Genomic DNA, 24,150 nt, shown 5'->3' on the forward strand with positions numbered 1-24,150 from the left:
CTTCAACCAACACCACTAAAACAGATTATCTGGTCATCTATTTCATTGCTATTTGTGGGAGCTTGCTGTGTGCAAATTGGCTGTCGCATTTCCTACATTACAACAGTGACTACACTTCAAAAGTACTTAATTGGCTGTAAAGCGTTTTGGGACGTCCTGTGGTCATGAAATGTGCTATATAAATACAAGTATGTTTTTCTTTCTTTCTTTCTCTCATTAGGTAGATCTTGAATTAGTCTCAGGAGGAATGTCAGGGATGCTGATGCCTTGTAGAGCCTTCTATATAAAGTGCATATAAAGCTATTCAATCACTTCGACCCAAAACTAAAAACTGCACGGGGTAAACCACACCATTGCCCATGGCCCAAGGCAGCACATCTTCAACATGAGGAAATTTTACAAAGATGGAAAGAACATTATAACTATGCACTCAACCACCCTGAAGCAACACCATGCTGAGACTTGTATTCATTAGCAGCAAATGAAATATCCGATCCCGAGGCCCACACTGATATATCCACGATGAAAGAGGTCCGTTCAGCTATAAAGAAATTATGAAAAGGCCGTGCTTCTGACCCGAAAATTTAACTCCCGAACTTCTGAAGTGCGCCATTGAGCCCACAAGCTCACCACTACATCGGCTCTTTGTTCAGGTTTGGACTTCTGGGAAGGTGCCATCAGAGCAGAAGGTAGGGATCATTATCTCGCTCTATATCAGTCAAAATTGCCCATGAAAATAATGCGCAGATATACACAATCCATTAAGTTGATTATTACTATTAAGTCATGAGTTTGTTATTTTATATGTGCAAAGGCATTATTATAAGAAATATTTATATTGAAAGGAAGTGGTGGCATGATGTGATGAATGATCTTTTGTTCTGTGGTTTCTTATGTTCTTATTATATTCTGTTATACATGATAAATATTGGAATACTTCAAACTGAGAGGGAATGAACTGCTACAAGGACTTTTTTTTAGATTGTGTATACTGAAAGGGGAGTGAATTAGAACTTTGTGATAACCAATCATAGTAGTGTCATTGACTCAGCCTAGAGGAAACAATGGCTCAGAATTTGCTGTCAAAATAACTGTGCTAGTGGCGCTCACCGTTATTTATGCGCAAATCATACAGCAACTTCAGGTGAGGGCAGATACGAGGTTAAACTCAAAAATCCAAGAGTTGCTGTCTGAGTTGCACTGCTCCGCCATTAGCTTCACGAAAACGCCATCTCGCTGTCTGCCTCACCGTTGGAATTAAAAAAAAAAAATCGTTCCTGGGATGTGGGCGTAGCAGGCGAGGCCAGCATTTATTGCCCATCCCTAATTGCCCTTGAGAAGTGGTGGTGAGCCGCCTTCTTGAACCGCTGCAGTCCGTGTGGTGAAGGTTCTCCCACAGTGCTGTTAGGCAGGGAGTTCCAGGATTTTGACCCAGCGACGATGAAGGAACGACAATATATTTCCAAGTCGGGATGATGCGTGACTTGGAGAGGAATGTGCAGGTGGTATTGTTCCCATGTGCCTTCTAGGTGGTAGAGATCTCGCATTTGGGAGGTGCTGTCGAAGAAGCCTTGGCGAGTTGCTGCAGTGCATCCTGTGGATGGTACACACTACAGCCACAGTGCGCCGGTGGTGAATGTTTAGGGTGGTGGATGGGGTGCCAATCAAGCTGGCTGCTTTGTCCTAGATGGTATCTCGCTTCTTGAGTGTTTTTGGAGCTGCACTCATCCAGGCAAGTGGAGAGTATTCCATCACACTCCTGACTTGTGCCTTGTAGATGGTGGAAAGGCTTTGGGGAGTCAGGAGGTGATTCACTCGCCACAGAATACCGAGCCTCTGACCTGCTCTCGTAGCCACAGTATTTATGTGGCTGGTCCAGTTATGTTTCTGGTCAATGGTGACCCCCAGGTTGTTGATGGTGGGGGATTCGGCGATGGTAATGCCGTTGAATGTCAAGGGGAGGTGGTTAGACTCTCTCTTGTTGGAGATGGTCATTGCCTGGCACTTGTCTGGCACGAATGTTACTTGCCACTTATCAGCCCAAGCCTGGATGTTGTCCAGGTCTTGCTGCATGCGGGCACGGACTGCTTCATTATCTGAGGGGTTGCAAATGGAACTGAACACTGTACAATCATCAGCGAACATCCCCATTTCTGACTTTATGATGGAGGGAAGGTCATTGATGAAGCAACTGAAGATGGTTGGGCCTAGGACACTGCCCTGAGGAACTCCTGCAGCAATGTCCTGGGGCTGAGATGATTGGCCTCCAACAACCACGACCATCTTCCTTTGTGCTAGATATGACTCCAGCCACTGGAGAGTTTTCCCCCTGATTCCCATGGACTTCAATTTTACTAGGGCTCCTTGGTGCCACACTCGGTCAAATGCTGCCTTGATGTCAATGCATTGAACGCCGTGAAGTTGCTGTATTTGTGCGGTAGGTACGAACTAAACTCGCCACCGAAAGGTAAGTTTTGTCCATTTCAGTCTAAGTACCCTTTTAACAATGTGATAATTACTGCCAGCCAACCTCACTGGCATTGAAAATTAACTATTACAAGTGTAGAGTCTCATTTCTTTAGGTTGTTGATTTTAAAAATGTCAAATTTTAAATTACATTTTTAAAAACTTTTTCTTTCTGTCTCTTTTTTCTCTTCCTCTTAATCCAATCTTTCTTTCCCTCTCATTATTTCTCTTTCTGTACCTGATTTGACATTGAATTCACTCACTCTAATTTAAACTTCCTTTTCAGTCCTTGCGCTGTTAATTTCACAATCCTTCAATCTGATTGGTTGAGGAGATACCCAGTTGCTTGCCCTGTTCACTCAGGTCCCAGATGCCCGGTTTCCCTCGCTGCGACATTATCAGCTCGCACTTTCAGCAACTTGCGGTGCAAAATATCATGGAGATTAAATGGCAAGGGCAAGTCTAACTAGCGGCAGATTCCGTTTGTTGCCCTGCTTCATACTGGGCCAACATGATTAAACGTCTTAAACTCTATCCCTTTCTTCAAATCACCTCCACTGGAAAAAATGTTACATAACACGTAGTGCACATTCTACCAGTTTGTATTTATGAATTATATGTTATGTAGTGTCCATTACTAATGCACTCCTGTCTGAAAATGATATTCCATAAACTGATACCAGGCCAGCTTGATTTTAATGCACCTTCTTTAAATACACTTTGCTATTTAAGTGCTAGTAATATTATACTGGCCAATCTGGGAAGCCTGTCCTTAATGATACCTGTTAGCACATGTTTACTGCCTTTTTTAGCAAAGTTCTGGTGTTGCCCTGGGACCTACTTGTTTGAAAGAATGAATCTTGCATTTATTTTTTTCAGCACTTGAAATGATAATTTCCATCTTTAAAATAAATTTGGTTACAAGTCTTATAAATATACATGAAAATGCAAAATGAGGTTTATAATCCCATATCGAGTGGACATTTGCTTTTTTAATAACAGATCATTATGCACATAGCTATTGGTGGAATTCATTCCATTTTCCATAACACAGAGAATAAGGCAAAATAAAACAACTTGATCCAAATTTGATTTGAAGTTCTTATCTTAACATAGCGTATGTTATCTGGATTTTACAGACTTGCTCTACAAATTCCATAAATGTAATTGTACCTTAAGGCTGTAACTATCAACTATTGTACTTAACCTTGACAGTGTGGAATTAATATCAGAGCTTAAACATATCTTTACAATATGTTCTTGTACTCCATTAGATGCCTGCTTTGCTCTTTTCTTCATCACGTTGCTCATTTTTACATAGATCAGCATTTCTCAGTGCACCTTATTATATAGAGCTTTCAAAAGCTTCATTATTTTAAAAAAGGCCCTGCATTAAAATTTACAGGTAAACATATTTTCTACAATAAAACAAGACTGCCTGCAGTTGTATTCATTTTCTACCAAACTTCTTGTCAATTTAATTCATTCAAAATTACCCCATAAATTCTCTGGGGGAAACAATCAGTAGGTAGATTATTTTAATAAAATGCAAATTATGTTTAAAGAAGGATTATGTAATTACAGAAGTTCAAAAGGAATGTAATTTTAACATACAAATGTTAATATAAGACTGCCTTAAGATCCTAAAAAAGAATAATTCAGGTTTAAAACTATAATTTTCTTAAAGAGCATCAATTTACTCCCGGTCATTGGAAGCAGCAAGTAGGGGAAATTAGATTCGAGTTGCAGAAGGGACGAAGCCAGCTTGTGGACAAGGATCAATAACAGTGACACTGGGACACAAAGAAAATTACATTTTTTTTTGTCTGGATCAATAAGGTCATTAAGGTAAGTCTAGAACTAAATACTGAGATGAAATTTTTGAGATAAACAGGCTCTTGATGTGGTTCCTGGTGTTGTTAGATATTATCTCCTAATCATTTATAGGCTCCAGAAAAGCTTTGAAGCATTTCATTGAAATAGTTAATCCCAATCCAATTGAAATGAGAGTGGTTCAGCTATGTGCCACAAAATGTAAATTTTGGCCTAATTTCCATTTGGATATGCCTGTTCAGCCCACACACCCCCAAAACACGCTAACAAAATGAGCAAAATTGTGTCTATTTTCCAAGTCCAATCTTATATAGAGTAAGGTCTGTGCTCATGGATGATAACTTCAACTGCACCCTTTCTGTCAGCTACACTTTCAGATGACTGTGCATGCTCTGACTAGATGGGCGGAATGTTACAGCAAAGAATTAGGATTCATTGATAAATGTCAATCATTGCATTCACCTTGCTGAGGTTTTGGCATTATTAGTAAAATAGGAAAGGATTGGGAGTTGGAAACAGAGATAATTGTAACAGGTGCCCTATACTGGGACCTTTGCTGCTCATTATTTTTGTTAATAATCCCGAGGAGGGCTTCAAAAGTACTATTATTAAATTTGCGGATGATAGAAAAACGTGCACCAAGGCTGGCAACAAGGAGGAAATTAGTAGGTTGCAAGCTGATTTTGATACATTTAGTGAATGGTCTCATAACTGGCAGATGTCATTTCATGTGCAGAAGTGCTGTGCCATGCACATGAGGCAGGCAACTCAAGGCATATCTACTCCATGTATAGGACATACTATTTATATATAGCACCGTGTCACTTCCTCAGAATGTCCCATGTGCTTTACAACCAATGGATGTGCAGTAACCGTTGTTATGCAGATAAACACAGTAGCTAATTTGCACGCAGCAAAGTCCTACAAACAGCAAAGAGCTGGATGACCAAATAATGGAGGTTAAATTCGATAAGGCCCGGTACCGGTCACGGAGGTCGCGGTGCGTGGTTAACCCGCGCCTGATGCTAGCGATGCAGGCAGCACGTGAAATTCGTGCTTCATCCTCGTTACCATGATTCCAGCGTGCAGCCAACCCTACCTGCACTGTTGAGTGAGTGGCTGCATGCACCAGCAGGAGGCCCAATGTGGGGCATGGCCAGCACCTCTTAAAGGGGAGATGCATTATCAATGGAAGCAGTGCAGGATGGCAGGCAGAATGGCTGGAGCGGCAAGAGAGCATGCCCTGAGGTTCTTCAAAAGCGCACTTAGTGGAGGGAGTGCAGGAACGGAGGGCCACCCTGTAACCCTCAGGGTGGCAGGAGACCCTCCAGACACCAGCTGCGGAGGCAGTGGGAGGAAGTGGCTGTGGAGGTAAATGGCAGGAGTATAGCACCACGCACGTGGATACAGTGCCGAAAAGAGTTCAATGATTTGACAGAAGTGGTCAAGGTAATTGAATGCAAGTGTCAAGCGGCACATCCTACCAACTGCACCACTGCTCCACGCATGACAACCCCTGGCACCCACCCACCAACAAACGCTGCCCATCTGGACGCAACGTGGCATTTCGGATGCTGCATCTCACCTTCACATAGTAGCGCATTTGCAATCCACACACCCACCACTCACAGGTCATACACACTGCCAGCTATTCGACCATGACAGGCACATCACCCAAACATATTGCAGGACATTCAATGACACACTGCCCTCTGTCTTGCAGGAGAAGGTGGCGCACAACAGCTGGCAGACCAAAAGACCCAAGGGGATGCCTACACATCCTCACCCCCTTGGAGGAGACCGTGCTACGGATCATTGGGCGGGCCGTTGCTGTGGCCATGGCCACTGGTGGCATAGGAGATCCCAACAAAGGGGGTCTCTGCATACCTAATCCTCCACCTCATTTCCCACAACTTCCTGATCCCACAATATTTTCTGACGCACGTGCTGGAGATGGTGTCAGCACGCACGTCTTACTTGCTCCTCTCCCAGCTCCACAACTTAACCTGTCTCCCTTTGTCATTGCAGGTACCCAAGAACTGGAGCCGGCACTGTCCGAGGTGGAGGAGGAGGAAGACACAGACGATGAAGCTACACCGTCACTTGATCTTACACTCGCTTTCACCAGCTCAGAGACTGACAATGCACATCTTTTAGAGGCTTAGTTAGAGGAGGGATCTGCATGTGGTAAGACACCAGGCACAAGTGTGCAGGAGCTGGGGCGGGGGGAATGGATAGCACAGGTGCCCGATCGACGGAGGGTGAGGTCGCTCAATGTTTCTGCTGCCGCGGAGTCAGATGATGACTTTGATGGGCCAGGCTACAGAAGACGGCTGATGGGCGTACACCACCAAATGCTTGGGGCACTGGAAAGCCTGCCAGAAAACCTGCGCACAATAAGAAGGGGCATGGAGGAGTCCAGCTTGAACTTGGCACAGGGCTTTGCGCAGAGCTTGGAGCTCATCCTTACCACATGGAATGGGTGGTCACCTCCATCAGCACACCTGTGGAACCCGTCATGATGCGTCTGATGACCGATGTCGCGGCTTCTATTGCAGCACAGACCGATGTTGTCAAAGGTCTGCAAGCTTCAGTTGAAGCTCAGACAGCTGCTACGGCAGCTCAGACGGCTGCTTTGGAAGCACAGACTGCTGCTATAATGGCTCTGGGTACCACTGTGGAACGGGGCTTCTAGGGCATCACAGCACTCCAGCAATCTGTTCTCCAGCAGATCATCAGGATTACTGAGGCGCCGCCCCGTGTGAGTGGCAGTGGCATCACGGCAGTTGAACCTGCTGTTCTCTCTCCGGCAGACAGCATTCCTGCTCCCACCCCGGCCACTCTGAAGCCAGGCCCTCTCGGCCCAGAGCTGCTCGAGGTTGTCTTCCAAGGCCATCTGCACGTTCCTCCATTGAAGACCAGCAGCCTCCCACCACCCATGCTCCAGCCACTGGGGATGCACCTCGTAGGAGCATTAGGATAGGTAAAGACACATGAGCGATAGACACTGAGAGAATGCACAAGGGTGAATAGTGTAATGTTTGCTACTACAGTTAATATGTTACATTATAAATTTGGATTTGAAGTCACAGTAGGTGGTGTTTTTTATTTATGTGATGTGCTGCGGGAGGTGGCAATGTGTAATTATACAGAGGGCAATGTGATGGTCATGAGGGAGAGGACAGGTGGGGAGTGTAGGACTGTTGTTGACTTGGGAGGTGTCATTAAGGTTACTTATATTGCTCACAAATAAGGAGAGCACGCAGAGCCTTGGCAGACAGGGCCTGTGCACCTTGTTGCCTCCATGTGTTTTTGTCCATTTCCTCCTCCATCTCCTCCTCCTCCTCTGCCTCTTCTTCGCCTCCTCCTCCTCTACCTCTGACTCAGGGTCTTGCCGGATAGGCAATGGCAAGGGCTGCTCCCTCATAGGGGCCAGGTTGTGTAGCACCCGCTCAGTGGAGTACTGCAGGGCTCCAACAGAACGGTCCAGGCAGCGGAAGTATTGCTTTAGGAGGCCTACGGTGTGCTCAAAAATGAACCGTGTGGCCGCATGGCTCACGTTGTATGCCTCCTCTACACGTGTGCATGCGTGCCTGACCAGAGTCATGAGCCACCTCATGAGGGGATAGCCCTTGTCACCTGTTAGCCAGCCTTTGACTAGCTGAGCCAGATCAAAGATAGTTGGGACGTTGGACTGACGCATAATGAAGGCATCGTGACTGCTGCCAGGGTAGTGGGCATTGACCTGCATGCTGCACTGCATGTACAGCTGCACATTGAGGGAGTGGAATCCCTTTCTGTTCATAAAGATGGCTGAGTTGAGATGAGGAGCACGCATGGCAATGTGCGTGCAGTCAATAGCACCCTGCACCATGGGGAAGCCGGCAATGCGAACAAACCCTCGTGCTTGCTCATTCTGCTTCTCTTGGTCAAGTGGGAATGTTATGAATCTGTTGTGCAGCTCGTACAGTGCCTCAGTGACCTCCCTTATACAGCAGTGCACTGCAAACTGAGAGATGTTGCTCATATCACCAGCAGAGGCCTAAAAGGATCCAGAGCCGTAAAAGTTCAGCGCCACGGTTACCCTGACAGCCACAGGCAATGCTGTCCTTGCCCCGCTCTGAGGCTGCAGTTGTGGCAGCAGCAGTTGATAAATCTCCATCACACCCTTTTTGATGAACCTCAGCCGTCGGATGCACTGGCCTTCGCTCATGTGAGGTAACAGTATTACTCCCTGAAGGCCCTCATAGGATATGGCCTCCTGCTCAGTGCCCTGCGCCTCATCCTCCACCTCCCTCTCCTCGCAGCTTGACCTACTCTGCGTGGCCTCTCTGCATGCTCCCAGTCGTGTTCTATGCCCAGTGGGAGTACTAACAGGCCACCCATGATGGCTCGGAATCTTGTTCGGCACACTATTGTAAATGACAGTAATGCAGGATCTGCCTAACCACTCTTTATATAATATAGCAACTCTATCCAAGTATAGGAAGCTTCAACAAACATGTACAATTGTACCAGCAGCCAATAGCAGTAATCCAGCCACTAACCTGCAACAACTGCATGATCCCTTTAAATAGCGCTATTGGGGGGACCTCCGGGCTGTCTAAGACATGTTCAGCTGTTCATGGTTAAGAAAGTTCATTGGCTGGAGCGTTGAGTGCCAAAATGGTGTCTATACCTTTGAATCAGCGTTGCACACTGATGTAACGCATATTCTCCCTACTTTACATGATGCCGGCGTTCGTTATCTGCGCGTGTGCAAACGCCTTTACCAAAATAGCATCCAGCGCATATCACGCTAGAAGCATGCGCGCGCATTCCGGACGTCATTTTGGGTCCTTAGGAGGCTGTGTAGCACCTGAAAAACGGGCGCTACGTGGCCCAATTTCTAGCCCTATCTGTTTTAGAGATGCTAGTTGAGGGAGGAATGTTGACCAGGACACCAGGAGAACTCCCTGCTCTTCTTCAAATGGTGCCATGTGATATGTTACATGAATTTAACAAACAGACATGGCCTCACTTTAAGGCCTGCAATGCAGGAGCCAATACTGGATTGAAGTGCCAGATTATGTGCTCAAGTCCTGGTCAGGGGCTTGAACCTATAACCTTCTGGCTCAGAGGCGAGTGTACTACCAAATGTGTCAAGCTGTCACAAGCTGGAATAGGTTACTGGTGAATACAGTGTGGGTATGTTGTAGTTCTTTAAGATGGGACTTGACAATTTTCTGAGGGAGAAAGATATTGGGATACCAAGTTTCTGAGGGATAAGGTACTATTATTGTGGTTATATATCAGTGGTTGTGGGTTACTTAAGTTCACCTAATGATTATATAGAATTACATTAAAAATTACAACACAGTAACAAGCCATTTGGCCCAGTCAGTCCTAATCCCATGCCCGCCATGTTCCCATATCACTTTATCTCCTTTCCTTCAACCCGATCTAACATTCTATAATGTTGGTGTGGCCTCTGCTCCAATTTGTAACTCTGGTAGTGCATTCCACAGTAAACAATCCTCTGTGTAAAGAAGTTTCTCTTCTCTCTTTCCTAAATCACTTACATTTAATCTTATATTAATATCCCCTCATTCCAGACCCTTCAATGACTGGAAACAATCTGTCCCCTGCCCCCAATTTTAAACATCTCCAGCAAGTCATCCCATAATCTCCTCTGTTCTAATGAAAACTGCCCCAATTTTTCAAGTTTTACTTCAGATTTGTATTTCTTCATCCCAGGCAGCATCCGACTGAATCTTTCATTGTCTCAACATTCTTTCTATATTGTGGAACCCAACAATGCACACAATATTCCAATTGTGGTCTTATTAAAGTTTAATATAGATTCACCATTACATCTCGACTTTTTATTCTATACCTCTTGCAATAAACCCAATATTCTATTAGCCTTTTTATAGGTGCTGTTTTTAATGTCTTGTAAACTTAAACCCCCAAATCCCTTTGCTCTTCTCCATCGTACAACCTTTCCCCATTCAAAGGTTAATTATTACTTTTACATTTTTGATCAAAATGTACCACCTCACTTTTACAGGCATTGAATTCCATCTATTTTTGCCTATTCTACCTATCAATATCCCTCTGCAGATTTTTTTGGTCCTTGGAATTATTTGCTCTGCCTCCTATTTCAATACCATCTGCAAATTTGGACACCACTCCCTCTGGTACTATATCCAAATCATTGATGTACACAGTGAACAGAAGCAGTCCCAGAACAGAACCCTGTGAGACACAGCTACCCACTTCCATCTACTATGAGAAACTGCCCTTAACTCCTACTCTCTGTTTCCTCCCTTCTAACCAGTTTTTAATCCAATTTGCTACCCTTCCGCTAAATCCATGCTCCTTAATATTCTTCAATAGTCTTTTGTGTGGCACTTGACAAAAACTTTCTGCAAGTCCATCTATACCACATCCACTGCATTTTCTCCATTCACCATATTGGTTACCTCCTTAAAGAACTCTTATCAAGTTTGTGAAATTTGTATTGGCTGCTTCCAATTACTTTCTCTTCATCTAGACATTTAGTAATTGTGGCTTTAATTAAAAATTCCAAATTTGTCCCTACCACAGATATTAATCTAACTGGCCTGTAATTACTCAGGTTCTGCACAAAATGGCATCCACCTAGGGAATTTCAGTAGACCTGTCAGATTGTAATGCATGAGGTAAATGATCGCGGGGGTGGGGGAGGGGGCAGGGAGTGGCTATATGCCTGTCACACTCCAACTGGTGCCCACTGAGGGTATAAATAAATACGCAAGTCATATATCTCAGCTTTCTCGGAGTGCTGACTATTTATGTTGCTGACTTAGTCTGAAGCCATGACTCAAAGTCAAAAAAAGGAGCTCACAAGATAGTTACAAGTGAGGAAGAGCATTCAACCCATCTTAGTTCAGCCATATAGAAAAATCTTAAAGACACCCCCCCATTTCAGTGTCCTGTTGTTTCTTAAAACATTTCTAGGGCTTTTGACTCCACTATTCTTCCTGGAAATCTATTCCATAAGTTGACCACTTTTTGTATATAGAAGATTTTCCTGACATCAGTCTTGAATTCATCTTACACTCATTTGAATCTATGTCCCCTTGTCCTACTGATGCAATTTAACTTGAAGTAATATTCTGGATTTACCTTTTCCATTCTCTTAACAATTTTGTATATCTCTATATGGTCACCTCTCAGATACTTCCTGACCAGACTAAAAAGCTCAAGTTTATCCAGTCGTTCCTTATAATTTAGAACTTTGACAGCAAGGATAAGCTTTGTAGCTCTTAAAATTGCTTGAATGTAGTATTCAAGGTGTGATCTGCCCATAGCACTGTACAGTTTGGTCATGGCTTTCTTTGTCTTGTAATCTACTGTTGCAGGCTATGTAGTTCAACATTCTATTGGCTTTATTGATTGTTGCTTAGCATTGGTTGGACATGTTGAGCATTGCATCTACTAAGACTCTGAAAACTCCTTTGGCTTCATCTTTAGATATTTCAATACCATTCATGGAGCATGTGTGTTGCTTATTTTTTCTTCCAATGTGCAGGACCTTATATTTTCTGCATTAAGATTGATGTGCCATTGCTCTGTCCATTGACATATTATATCCACCTCATTCTGTAATTTCTAAGCTGCCTCCTCCAATTCCACTGTCCCTCATAGTTTGGTATCTTCTGGAAATTTGAGCACTTTGCAAGTCATTTTTGTGAGGTTGCTGGATTACCCAATGTCCTGAGCACCACTGACTGTAGTCATGCAGCCATCTAAGAATTTGTACTCAAATTAATCATTTTTAGGAACAGGAAAGTGCTGCTGGTGATAAATGCTATCATAGAACGCTCTGCTGGAGTACTGTGTTGTGACTATTGATGGGGTTTTCTCCTCCACTAGTGATCGAGGCTATAGTCTAAAGCCCAGTTCCAAAACCACAAACTTCAGAACAAGATCAATACAACAAAGTCCACCAAGCTACTTGACTAATAATAAAGTTCATTTTTAGCATAGTAAAGATGAACTTTCATTGTTTAGAATTCATCAGAGAATGATCGCAGACTTATGCTAACAATGCCTGACAACTCTTTGCTGCCTGTGGCATTCTGCCCATCATGGCATCAATCTGTAGAATTTCAGTGGACCTGCAATATTGTAGTGATAGCCCGCATGAGGTAGATGACTCAGGAAAAGATTGGTGTGAGGAGGAATCATGTGGCTGCTTATTTTGTCCATGATGCCTTTATTACAATTATTTTTCTCAAAGATCACTGGGCTCATGGAGACATTTGGTAGAGTGCAGCACATAATAATACAGATATTTGTAGCAGTTGAATGTAATGCTTAACAACAACAGAAGAGCTTTAGGGAGAAAGTTCCAGAGGGTTGGATCTAGACAGCTGTCACCAAGTGAAGAATGCAGCAGGACAGTATGCGCAGCAGGCCAGAGTCAGGGGACAGGGCATGGGCTGTGGCATGGGGCTGTAGAGGTCCCAGAGGTAGGATGGCCAGGCCTTAGAGAGTAATTGATGAGGACAAGGATTTTGAATTCTGTGCAATGGGAAACAGGGAGTCAGTGGAAAACTTAAAGTGGCAGGGTGTGGGTGGCAGAGTCTTGGATATGTTCAAGTTTTGGAGAGATTGGGAGGCCAGCAAGGAGGACATTTAAGAAGTTGAGTCTTGAGGTAACTAAAGCACGGATGAGGGTTTCAGCAGTGGTGGGCAAAGGAAGGTAATGGAAGTATGCAACCGTAGTGATGGATCATTTTTGTTAGCTAAGCGTATCAAGGGATTATGGAGCTAATGCGGGTAAATGGAGTTGAGGTACAAATCAGCCATGATCTAATTGAAGGAGGGGCTGGCTCAAGGGGCTGGATATTCTTGTTCCTATGTTTCCATGTTCCTAGAAATTGTTGATCAGAATGGCCTATTCCTGTTTCTCTGTTCCTCTGTTCCTATGATGTGTGTTTTGAAGCATAGCTCTGGGTTGAACAACATACTGAGGGGCATATACGGTGTGGTTCATCCTAAGTGGACAGCTGTGGAGGAAGATGGAGTTGGCAAGGGCATGGAGTTTTGGGTAGGAGCTTATCATATTTCAAGATCTTTTGACCATTTTTGCATAGAACAATTGGTGGCAGCTACCTGGGATACAGAGTTACACTGGCAACAAAAACAATTCAAAATGATTAAAATTTAAGAATGAATGGAACAGAAATGATAATACCTAAAAATGTCAACCAGATCAAAAGAGGCAGAAATTGAAATGGTGTGATTAGCAGTGGAAGAAAAATTGAGAGAGAGCATTTCAGTTAAAGGGGTGAGTTTCAAAAGATCGAGAGAGCTTTGACTAGAGAAAGAACAAGAATAAGAGACAGGAAGAGGAGAAATAAAAATGAGAAGGGAACTTGAGTACAAATAATGCAGCCTCAGAGGCAAAGGCTTTGTTATTGCTGATCACCACCAATTCAATTGTAAAACCATCACTTAATGTATTTGAAGAGAGTGTTTTTTTATATATTAAGAATCCCAAGTGAAGGCTCAAGGCCCATTTGCAGGAAACTATTACAGTTGAAAAGAATAGGAGAAAAGGTGAAGTAAATCCAGAAGTAATGGTTAGGTGATGCCAAGATATGGATTGTAGGAGGCAGGGATGATTTTGATCATAGTTTTGAGATACTGGTTAAGGAAAGCAAGCGATGATTTCATGAGTTTTGATTTCAACACATTAAGGATGTGGGAAGGAGGAGAAGTGTATAGCATGGCATATTTAGAGCTTAGAAGCAACAAAAGAGAAACGTTCAGAGGGGCAAAGACCACTTGGAATTGATAAAATAGAGATTAGAAAGATGTCATGGAAAAGAGTAACGTGTTACATGATAAGCTTTTTCTTATGCCCTGTTCTGGAATGTGCGGGAAATATTAGGAAACCCTACCCAGATACAGGTACAGTATTCATTAGTGCAAAGAAGTCTGGTGAAGTTGAATTCAATTTGCTCCCATTCGTAGTCAGAGGTAAAATTCCAACTGTAATGGGATATTTGTACAGGAGCCAGGAAATATTCCAGAATAAACTCAATCACAAAACATTATGGTGTTGCATAACTAATTAAACGATAGCTATTTTGCTCAACCATTCTTGATTAATTAAAAAAAAGATGGGACACATATATTCATTATTGATTACAGACCCCTGAGCTAATTGGCCAATATATCGGAGCTTTTGCTTGGGTGATTTGATGGAGTGCGAGTTAAAAAGGGCTATCACATGAATTCAAAACCTTGCCTTGCCCTGGTTGCAGCAATGAAATTACAGACTCGTCAAAAAGTCCCATTAGCAAGTTGGGGACAATGGCCATTATCTGCAAATCAGCTTTCTCTGTGCACATAAACTTACATTGCACATCTTAACCAAATTTAAATAGATACAGTGTAAGGCAGCTTCACCTTCACCCTAATTTTGTTGTTTGCTGGCAGGAGGAGTGGCTCAAGCTCTCTCACATAGAAGCAACTGATCTTTCTTTCAATTTTCAAATTTCAAATGATTATTTTTAAGATGATTGTAGTCTGAAAACTGTTAACATATATTATAAAACCGAGGCAAGTTTTACCACAGCCCAAAAATATGATCACTTTTGCATGTGTCTGGAGATTTTAAATTGTACATCTGTCCGCAGGAATAAAATGGCAGGCCATTTTTCGTTCGTATGCTTCCTGCTGTCCCACCCAAGTTCACAAGCTTCCTTGTCCATATGCTCATATGGCAGACTGGAATCACAGTGCATGCGAATCAGCTTTTAGGAACATAGGAACATAGGAACAGGAGTAGGCCATTCAGCCCCTCGTGCCTGCTCCGCCATTTGATAAGATCATGGCTGATCTGTGATCTAGCTCCATATACCTGCCTTTGGCCCATATCCCTTAATGCCTTTGGTTGCCAAAAAGCTATCTATCTCACATTTAAATTTAGCAATTGAGCTAGTATCAATTGCCGTTTGTGGAAGAGAGTTCCAAACTTCTATCACCCTTTGTGTGCAGAAATGTTTTCTAATCTCACTCCTGAAAGGTCTGGCTCTAATCTTTAGACTCTGCCCCCTACTCCTAGAATCCCCAACCAGTGGAAATAGTTTCTCTCTATCCACCCTATCTGTTCCCCTTAATATCTTATAAACTTTGATCAGATCACCCCTTAACTTTCTAAACTCTAGAGAATACAACCCCAATTTGTGTAATCTCTCCTCGTAACTTAATCCTTGAAGTCCAGGTATCATTCTAGTAAACCTACGCTGCACTCCCTCCAAGGCCAATATGTCATAGAGTCATAGAGTCATAGAGTTATACAGCACGGATAGAGGCCCTTCGGCCCATCGTGTCCGCGCCGGCCCTCAAGCCCTGTCTAATCTAATCCCATATACCAGCATTTGGTCCGTAGCCTTGTATGCTATGGCATTTCAAGTGCTCATCCAAATGCTTCTCGAATGTTGTGAGGGTTCCTGCCTCCACAACCCTTTCAGGCAGTGAGTTCTAGACTCCAACCACCCTCTGGGTGAAAAAGTTCTTTCTCAAATCCCCTCTAAACCTCCCGCCTTTTACCTTGAATCTATGCCCCCTTGTTATAGAACCCTCAACGAAGGGAAAAAGCTCCTTAGTATCCATCCTATCTGTGCCCCTCATAATTTTGTACACCTCAATCATGTCCCCCCTCAGCCTTCTCTGCTCCAAGGAAAACAAACCCAATCTTCCCAGTCTCTCTTCATAGCTGAAGCGCTCCAGCCCTGGTAACATCCTGGTGAATCTCCTCTGCACCCTCTCCAAAGCGATCACATCCTTCCTGTAGTGTGGCGACCAGAACTGCACACAGTACTCCAGCTGTGGCCTAACCAGTGTTTTATACAGCTCCATCATAACCTCCTTGCTCTTATATTCTATGCCTCGGCTAATAAAGGCAAGTATCCCATATGCCTTCTTTACCACCTTATCTACCTGTTCCGCCGCCTTCAGGGATCTGTGAACTTGCACACCAAGATCCCTCTGACCCTCTGTCTTGCCTAGGGTCCTCCCATTCATTGTGTATTCCCTTGCCTTGTTAGTCCCTCCAAAGTGCATCACCTCGCACTTTTCCGGGTTAAATTCCATTTGCCACTGTTCCGCCCATCTGACCAACCCATCTATATCGTCCTGCAGACTGAGGCTATCCTCCTCGCTATTTACCACCCTACCAATTTTTGTATCATCAGTGAACTTACTGATCATACCTTTTACATTCATATCCAAGTCATTAATGTAGACCACAAACAGCAAGGGACCCAGTACCGATCCCTGTGGTACCCCACTGGCCACAGGCTTCCAGTCACAAAAACAACCTTCGACCATCACCCTCTGCCTTCTGCCACTAAGCCAGTTTTGTATCCAAAGTGACAAGGCACCCTGGATTCCATGGGCTTGTACCTTCTTGACCAGTCTCCTGTGCGGGACTTTATCCTTCCGAAGGTGCGGTGCCCAGAACTGCTCACAGTACTCCAGGTGCGGTCTAACCAGGGCTTTGTATAGCTGCAGCATAACTTCTGCCCCCTTGAACTCCAGTCCTCTAGATATGAAGGTCAGCATTCCATTAGCCTTATTGATTATTTTCTGCACCTCTTCATGACACTTCAATGAACTATCAACCTGAACCCCTAAGTCCCTTTGGACATCCACTGTTTTTAACTTTTTACCATTTAGAAAGTACCCTGTTCTATCCTTTCTTGATCCAAAGTGGATGACCTCACATTTGTCTACATTGAATTCCATCTGCCAGTTTTGCCCATTCACCTAATCTATCAATATCGCTTTGTAATTTTATGTTTTCATCTACACTGCTTACAATGCCACCAATCTTTGTGTCATCGGCAAACTTAGATATAAGACTTTCTATGCCTTCATCTAAATATTGTGACTAATTGAGGCCCCAAGACAGATCCCTGCGGGACTCCACTAGTCACATCGTGCCAATGTGAGTACTTACCCATTATCCCTACTCTCTGTTGCCTTTCGCTCAGCCAATTTCCTAACCAAGTCCGTACATTTCCCTCGATTCCATGGGCTTCTAACTTAGCTAACAGTCTCTTATGTGTGACCTTATCAAATGCCTTCTGGAAGTCCATATAAATAACATGCATTCACATTCCCCTGTCCAGTACTTTAGTCACCTCTTCAAAACATTCAATCAGGTTTGTCAGGCACGGCTTACCTTTCACAAATCCATGCTGGCTCTCTCTGATTAACTGAAAATTCTCGAGGTGTTCAGTCACCCTATCCTTAATTATAGACTCCAGCAATTTCCCCACAACAGATGTTAGGCTAACTGGTCTATAATTCCTTGGTTTCCCTCTCTCTCCTTTCTTAAAAAGCGGAGTGACATGTGCAATTTTCCAATCTAGAGGGACAGTTCCTGAATCTAGAGAACTTTGAAAGATTATAGTTAGGGCATCTGCAATGTGCTCACCTACTTCCTTTAAAACCCTGGGATGGAAACCATCTGGTCCTAGGGATTTATCACTCTTCAGTGCTATTATTTTCTTCATTACTGTTGCTTTACTTATGTTAATTTTATTGAGTCCCTGTCCCCGATTCAATATTAGTTTTCTTGGGATTTCTGGCATGCTATCCTCTTTTTCTACTGTAAATACTGATGCAAAGTAATCGTTCAACATGTCTGCCATTTCCCCATTGTCAATGATAATATCCCCACTTTCAGTTTTTAAGAGGCCAACACTGCTCCTGACCACCCTCTTTTTCCTAATATAACTATAAAAGTTCTTTGTATTGGTTTTGATATCCCTTGCAAGTTTCTTTTCATACTCTCTTTTTGTAGCTCTTACTATCTGTTTTGTGACCCTTTGTTGATCTTTGTATCTTTCCCATTCGCCAGGATCTGTGCCATTTTTTGCCTTTTTGTATGCCCTTTCCTTATGTCTTATACTGTCCCTTACCTCTTTAGTTGTCCAAGGTTGTTTTTTTTGGCAAGTAGAGTTCTTGCCCCTCAAGGGTATAAACCGATTCTGTATCACGTTAAATGTTTCTTTAAACATTTCCCACTGATCATCAGTCGTTTTACCCATTAACAGATTTGCCCAGTTTACTGTGGACAGTCTCTGTCTCATCCCATTGAAGTCGGCCTTACCCAAGTCTAGAATCTTAGCAGCTGATTCACTTTTTTCCCTCTCAAACACTACCTTGAACTCGATCATGTTATGATCACTATTGGATAGATGTTCACGCACAGTTAAGCTGTTAACTAAATCTGGTTCATTATTCATTACTAAATCCAGTATGGCTTGTCCCCTTGTTGCTTCTAGGACATACTACTGTAGAAAACTATCCCGGACACACTCAAGAAATTCACTACCTTTCTGACAGTTGCTAGTCTGCTTTCCCCAATCTATGTGAAGGTTAAAGTCCCCCATTAAGACCACTGTGCCTTTGTTACACGCTTGTCTAATCTCTTCATTTATACAATCTAGCACTTCAGAGCTGCTGCCAGGGGTCCTATACACAACTCTCACTATAGTCTTAGATCCTTTCCTATTTCTCAATTCAACCCATAAGGTCTCTGTTGGCTGCTTACCTCTCGTTATATCCTCCTTTATCATTGAATTGATTTCATCTCTAATCACTAAGGCTACTCCTCCCCCTCTTCCATTTTCCCTATCTCTCCTGTCGACCTTATAACCCGATATATTTAGTTCTCAATCCTGACCATCCTGCAGCCATGTCTCAGTAATAGCTATCATGTCATACCCTCCAATTTGAATTTGAACCTGTAGTTCATTTAATTTATTCCTTATACTCCGTGCATTTGTATATAGAACTCTTAGTTGGGCCACACACCCTAGCCTGACCTTCAGCTTTGATGTTGGGTTAATCGCCTTACGCCATCTAGTTTTCACTTTATCTGTAGTGTCTAAAGTACACTTTCTTTCTGCTGCTCTACGCTTTTCCCTTTCACTTGTTCTTGAACAACTGTTTGTACTTTGTATTGTAAATTTCCCCTGGGTCTTCCCCTCTCTTGCAGCTCTCAACTTTACTCCTTTCTGACTCCCCGCTAACATTCCCATCCCCCTACTACTCTAGTTTAAACCTTCCCCAACAGCACTAGCAAATACCCCCGCGAGGACATTGGTCCTGGTCCTGCTCGGGTGTAACCCGTCCCGCTTGTACAGATCCCACCTTCCCCAGAACCGGTCCCAATGTCCCAGGAATCTAAATCCCTCCCTCCTACACCATCCCTGCAGCCACGCATTCATCCTATCTATTCTCCTGTTCCTATACTCACTAGCACGTGGCACTGGTAGTAATCCTGAGATCACTACCTTTGAGGTCCTGCTTTTTAATTTATCTCATAACTCCTTAAATTCACCTTGCAGGATCTCATCCCTTTTTTTTACCTATGTCGTTGGTACCAATATGGAACATGACTACTGGCTGTTCACCCTCCCCCTCCAGAATGCCCTGCAGCCGTTCCGTGACATCCTTGACCCTAGCACCAGGGAGGCAACATACCGTCCTGGAGTCATGTTTACGGCCCAGAAACGCCTCTCTGTTCCCCTTACAATTGAATCCCCTTTCACTATAGCCCTGCCACTCTTCTTCCTCCCCTCCTGTGCAGCAGAGCCACCCGTGGTGCCCCGAACTTGGCTCTTGCTGCTTTCTCCTGATAAGCCATCTTCCCCAACAGCATCCAAAGCAGAATATCTGTTTGAGAGGGAAATGGTCCCAGGGGACTCCTGCTCTACCTGCCTCATCCTTTTACTCTGCCTGGCGGTCACTCATTTCCTTTCTGTCTGTGTAATCTTTACCTGCGGTGTGACCACCTCACTGAACGTGCTATCCACGATAGTCTCAGCATCGCGGATGCTCCACAGTGAATCCACCCGCAGCTCCAGCTCTGAAATGCGGTTTGCCAGTAGCTGCAGCTGGACACACTTCCTGCACACATGATCACCAGGGACACTGGTAGTGTCCATGACTTCCCACATAGTGCAGGAGGAGCATATCACAGGTGCGAGCTCTGCTGCCATGACTTGCCTTAGATTTACACTGTGTTCACCTCTCAGACTCTCCTCGTGCTCTCAGTCTCTCCTTTTATACTGTGCTCACCTCTCGGACTCTCCTGCCTCACCTGCGACGTCGCACAGTAGTTGTCTCTTTTTGCAGGTCTGCTGTTGCTTCTATCCCCACTCTCAGTCTTCTGCTGCTCAGGTCCGCCGCCGTTCTGTGGAAAAGTTAGGAAAAGCAAGGCAAAGCAGCACCTCCTTCCCCTATTTCACCGAACTCCCTTACTCACCAAACTCTGAGGTGTTCACTCTGTGCTCCGCTGCACTGCTTTGCCAGGATAAAGTTAATTATTGTGTTTCGGTGTCATGCATTTACCTACATGAGGAGCTGACAGTGGTAATGGACATGTACTGGAGTGTTTTGGAACCTTAAATGTCAATATGTTGCCAGGTGGGCACAGACATATGATATTGCCCATGGAGCTTCTTTTGATTAAGGTGGCCTTTGCGTTCAATCTTGAATCAGATTTTGAAAATTTGTTGAAATTGGATTAACATAGATTAATTCACATTTTTATTGGGTTCATGACTTATTCTTACTGTCACTTGGAGCTTGGTTAGTCTTGACCCTAATAGTGAACCCATTGCAGCCATATTAGCTCATTGAAATTGGGCCAGGCCTTTCTGACGTTCCATTAAAGTTACAAAAACATATCCCTCCACTTTAAAAGCTTTTCCACGTCTATGTCTCAGCCAACACTCCATGTTCCTCTAACTCTGGGTTACAGTTTGCTGCCCATTCTCTCTACTCTATTAATGGAGGCCAATCTCTCAATCACTGTGCCCTGTCCAATCTCTCAGTCACTGTGCCCTGTCCAATCTCTCAGTCACTGTGCCCTGTCCAATCTCTCAATCACCATGCCCTGTCCAATCTCTCAGTCACTGTGCCCTGTCCATTCTCTCAGTCACCGTGCCCTGTCCATTCTCTCAGTCACTGTGCCCTGTCCAATCTCTCAATCACCATGCCCTGTCCATTCTCTCAGTCACTGTGCCCTGTCCAATCTCTCAGTCAATGTGCCCTGTCCAATCTCTCAGTCACTGTGCCCTGTCCAATCTCAGTCACCATGCCCTGTCCTCTGGAATTCTTTTTGAAAACCACTTTGCCTTGCTATCTCTGCCCCTGCTCTCAAAAGCCTCCCAAAAACCTAACTCTGACCATGTCTTCAGTCTCTCCTCCTCACAACCCAGATTCCTTCATTTCCTCCTTGGTATCCATTTCTCTGTCTTGTAAATGCTCTGAGATGTTTGTCCATATGAGGAGCACTACGTTAATGTAAGTTGCTATAGTCCGCAGTTTGCTTACCGTGAAGTGGGGGGCCATTGGAGAGCCACCTGTTGTGCTGTACTGTACTAAGGAAAGAAAAGGCAAGTTTACAAATAGTAATACTGACAGAAATTATAAGTCCAGCCCAGGTTTAGGTATTACAGTTTAATGGGAAACAATCATTTATTTGTGTTACACATTACAAAGGATGTGCAAGGTTTAACAGTGCATAAAATGAATTAGTGAACAAGTAACTCAGGTATTTTGAAGAGACAGTAGGGGATGCTCTCAAGCTGTGAATGTTATATTTCAAAATTAATAAGGCAAATCTTAACCGCAATCGTTGTAGTTCTATCCATGGCTTTCCCAAAGAACAATGTAAGGGGGAATTTTAACTCCCCACACCCGGTGGGAACTGGGTCAGGGACAGCTAAAATGGAGCAGGTCAATTCTCATTTTGCAGGAATTTTAATGCTACTGTTTTTGGCGGCGAATGAGGCTGAGCTTCATACATTTCTGCAAATCAGGGTCTTATCACATCAATGGGACCCCAATAGCCTTTTAACCGCTGTCTGAGCGCTGTGCCCACTGTGATCGATCCCACTTAGTGAAAGCTGCTCTGAAGACTGAAGGGGCCATAAAAGTTAAATGTTGAACTTTCCTTTGTGTGGCCAGGAGGAGCAAGAGTGCTCTTCTGGGCTCTACAAGGAAAGTCTTGGCCTCTGCTGCCCTGGATTCCCCCCTCACTCCCCTACCCACCTTTCCACCCATGAGACTCTGTCAAAATTTGGATGATTTTACAGGGTGACTGGATAAGAGGGAATTGAGCACACTTAGGTGTGGGTGGAAGATGGTTAGAGTGGAGCAGAGGTATACAGCCTTTGTCTTTGCGAGACACTGAGGTGTGTGCTGTGCACCCCTGTGAGCCACATGGAAGAGATAATTTCACAATCCCGCACTCCCAGCAGGAAGCTGCACTTGCAAGGACCATGTGTTGGAGATCAGGCTATAACATTGTAGTCCTGGTTCCTGGACCCACGTTGCCTACAAGTGTGACCCCCTGTTGGGAGTACAGGGCTAAGAAATTACCCCAATAAAGATTAAATAATGTTATTTGTATAAATCTGAAGATACCAATACTAACAGTTCTTGGTGTGCAGATTTAGGATTTATCCTCCAATGAGGGAGCAGAGCTGCGAACATACTTTTTCAAATCTCCAACACCTGCAAAATTCAAATATGATAAACTAGTGTAATAAGAAATATCACTACAAATAGCAGTTGAGTTGTTGGGGCTTCATGTGCTGAATAGCCAGGATTGTAATCTTCATGTTTCCAATGGACTGTAGTTTGGAGGGGTCAAAGGCTAAATAAAATGCCTGTTTGGGGGGGGGGCGGAGGGGATGAGGGGGTTGGTGAAGAGAAGCTGAGTGAAAAACATACCTGTGATTTTGTATGGTATTTGTAGAATGTTAAAGGAAGGTATTATAATGATTTTAATACCTTGATAGAACTGTCACATTATAAAGAACAGAATGAAAGTGTCTCTTTAATTAAAAAATCCTTCAGTACTACAGGACTAAGGACATCACTGTCATCCCATCGCTGCTCCCATTGTTATTATGCAAAGTTGCATCTGCTCGATTTTATTAGGTACTCTGGAATGCTTCATTCATTAACATGCTGCATGCATCTCAGTACAAGTGTAAAATTGATCTCTGTCTGAATTATGAAACTGTCACCCTGCAAAAGATTTCCCAGCATTCCCAAAATATCCCTAAGTACAGAGACTCCCGTGATGATTCATGTTAAATGTGTCAAAGGTATGACAACCCCTTATAGCTACTAATGCATTCAGTTTGATGTTCAAGCACAAATCAGATCCAAAAACAAATCAAGATACAGTCAACAACTTAAATAAATAGTTTATATATGTAGAATAGATTATGTTCTTAATGGTAAATGATACACATTTGTACAATAAAAAAAATAGTTTTACAAAAGAATTGTTTTTAATATTCAAGATTTATTTTTTTTATTCCATGCAGACCAATTCCCATTGACTTCAGAAAAATGCTCTTTTTTATATTTAGTTTATAACAACAACAAAAACGTGCATTTATATAGTGCCTTAGGAGCTTAGGAACGTGGGAATGTATGGGACCAAAAAAGAACCATGCTAGTCCCTCTAATTGGCCTCAGAGTTTGAAAGCACAGTTCCCTATCTGTATCCCTTAATAGATTTTCTCATCAAATGCCTGTCCAACTCCATCTTAAACTCACTGGTGGTATCAGCTTCGATTACCACCCTGATTTACCACTCTCTAGAGAGAAATCAACATTTATGCCTACTCCTTGCAGCCGACTGGTGCAGGGCACAGGCTGAGACCAAATCACCCCATCCAGGTCTTAAAAGCGTGCGAATGTGGAATTCATGTTAACCTTCAAGGCTTCTATTGAAGTAGTGATAGCTTCCCCCAATGTCCCTAGAAG

The sequence above is a fragment of the Heptranchias perlo genome, chromosome 9, assembly GCF_035084215.1.
Source record: "Heptranchias perlo isolate sHepPer1 chromosome 9, sHepPer1.hap1, whole genome shotgun sequence".
Classification (NCBI taxonomy): Eukaryota; Metazoa; Chordata; class Chondrichthyes; order Hexanchiformes; family Hexanchidae; genus Heptranchias; species Heptranchias perlo.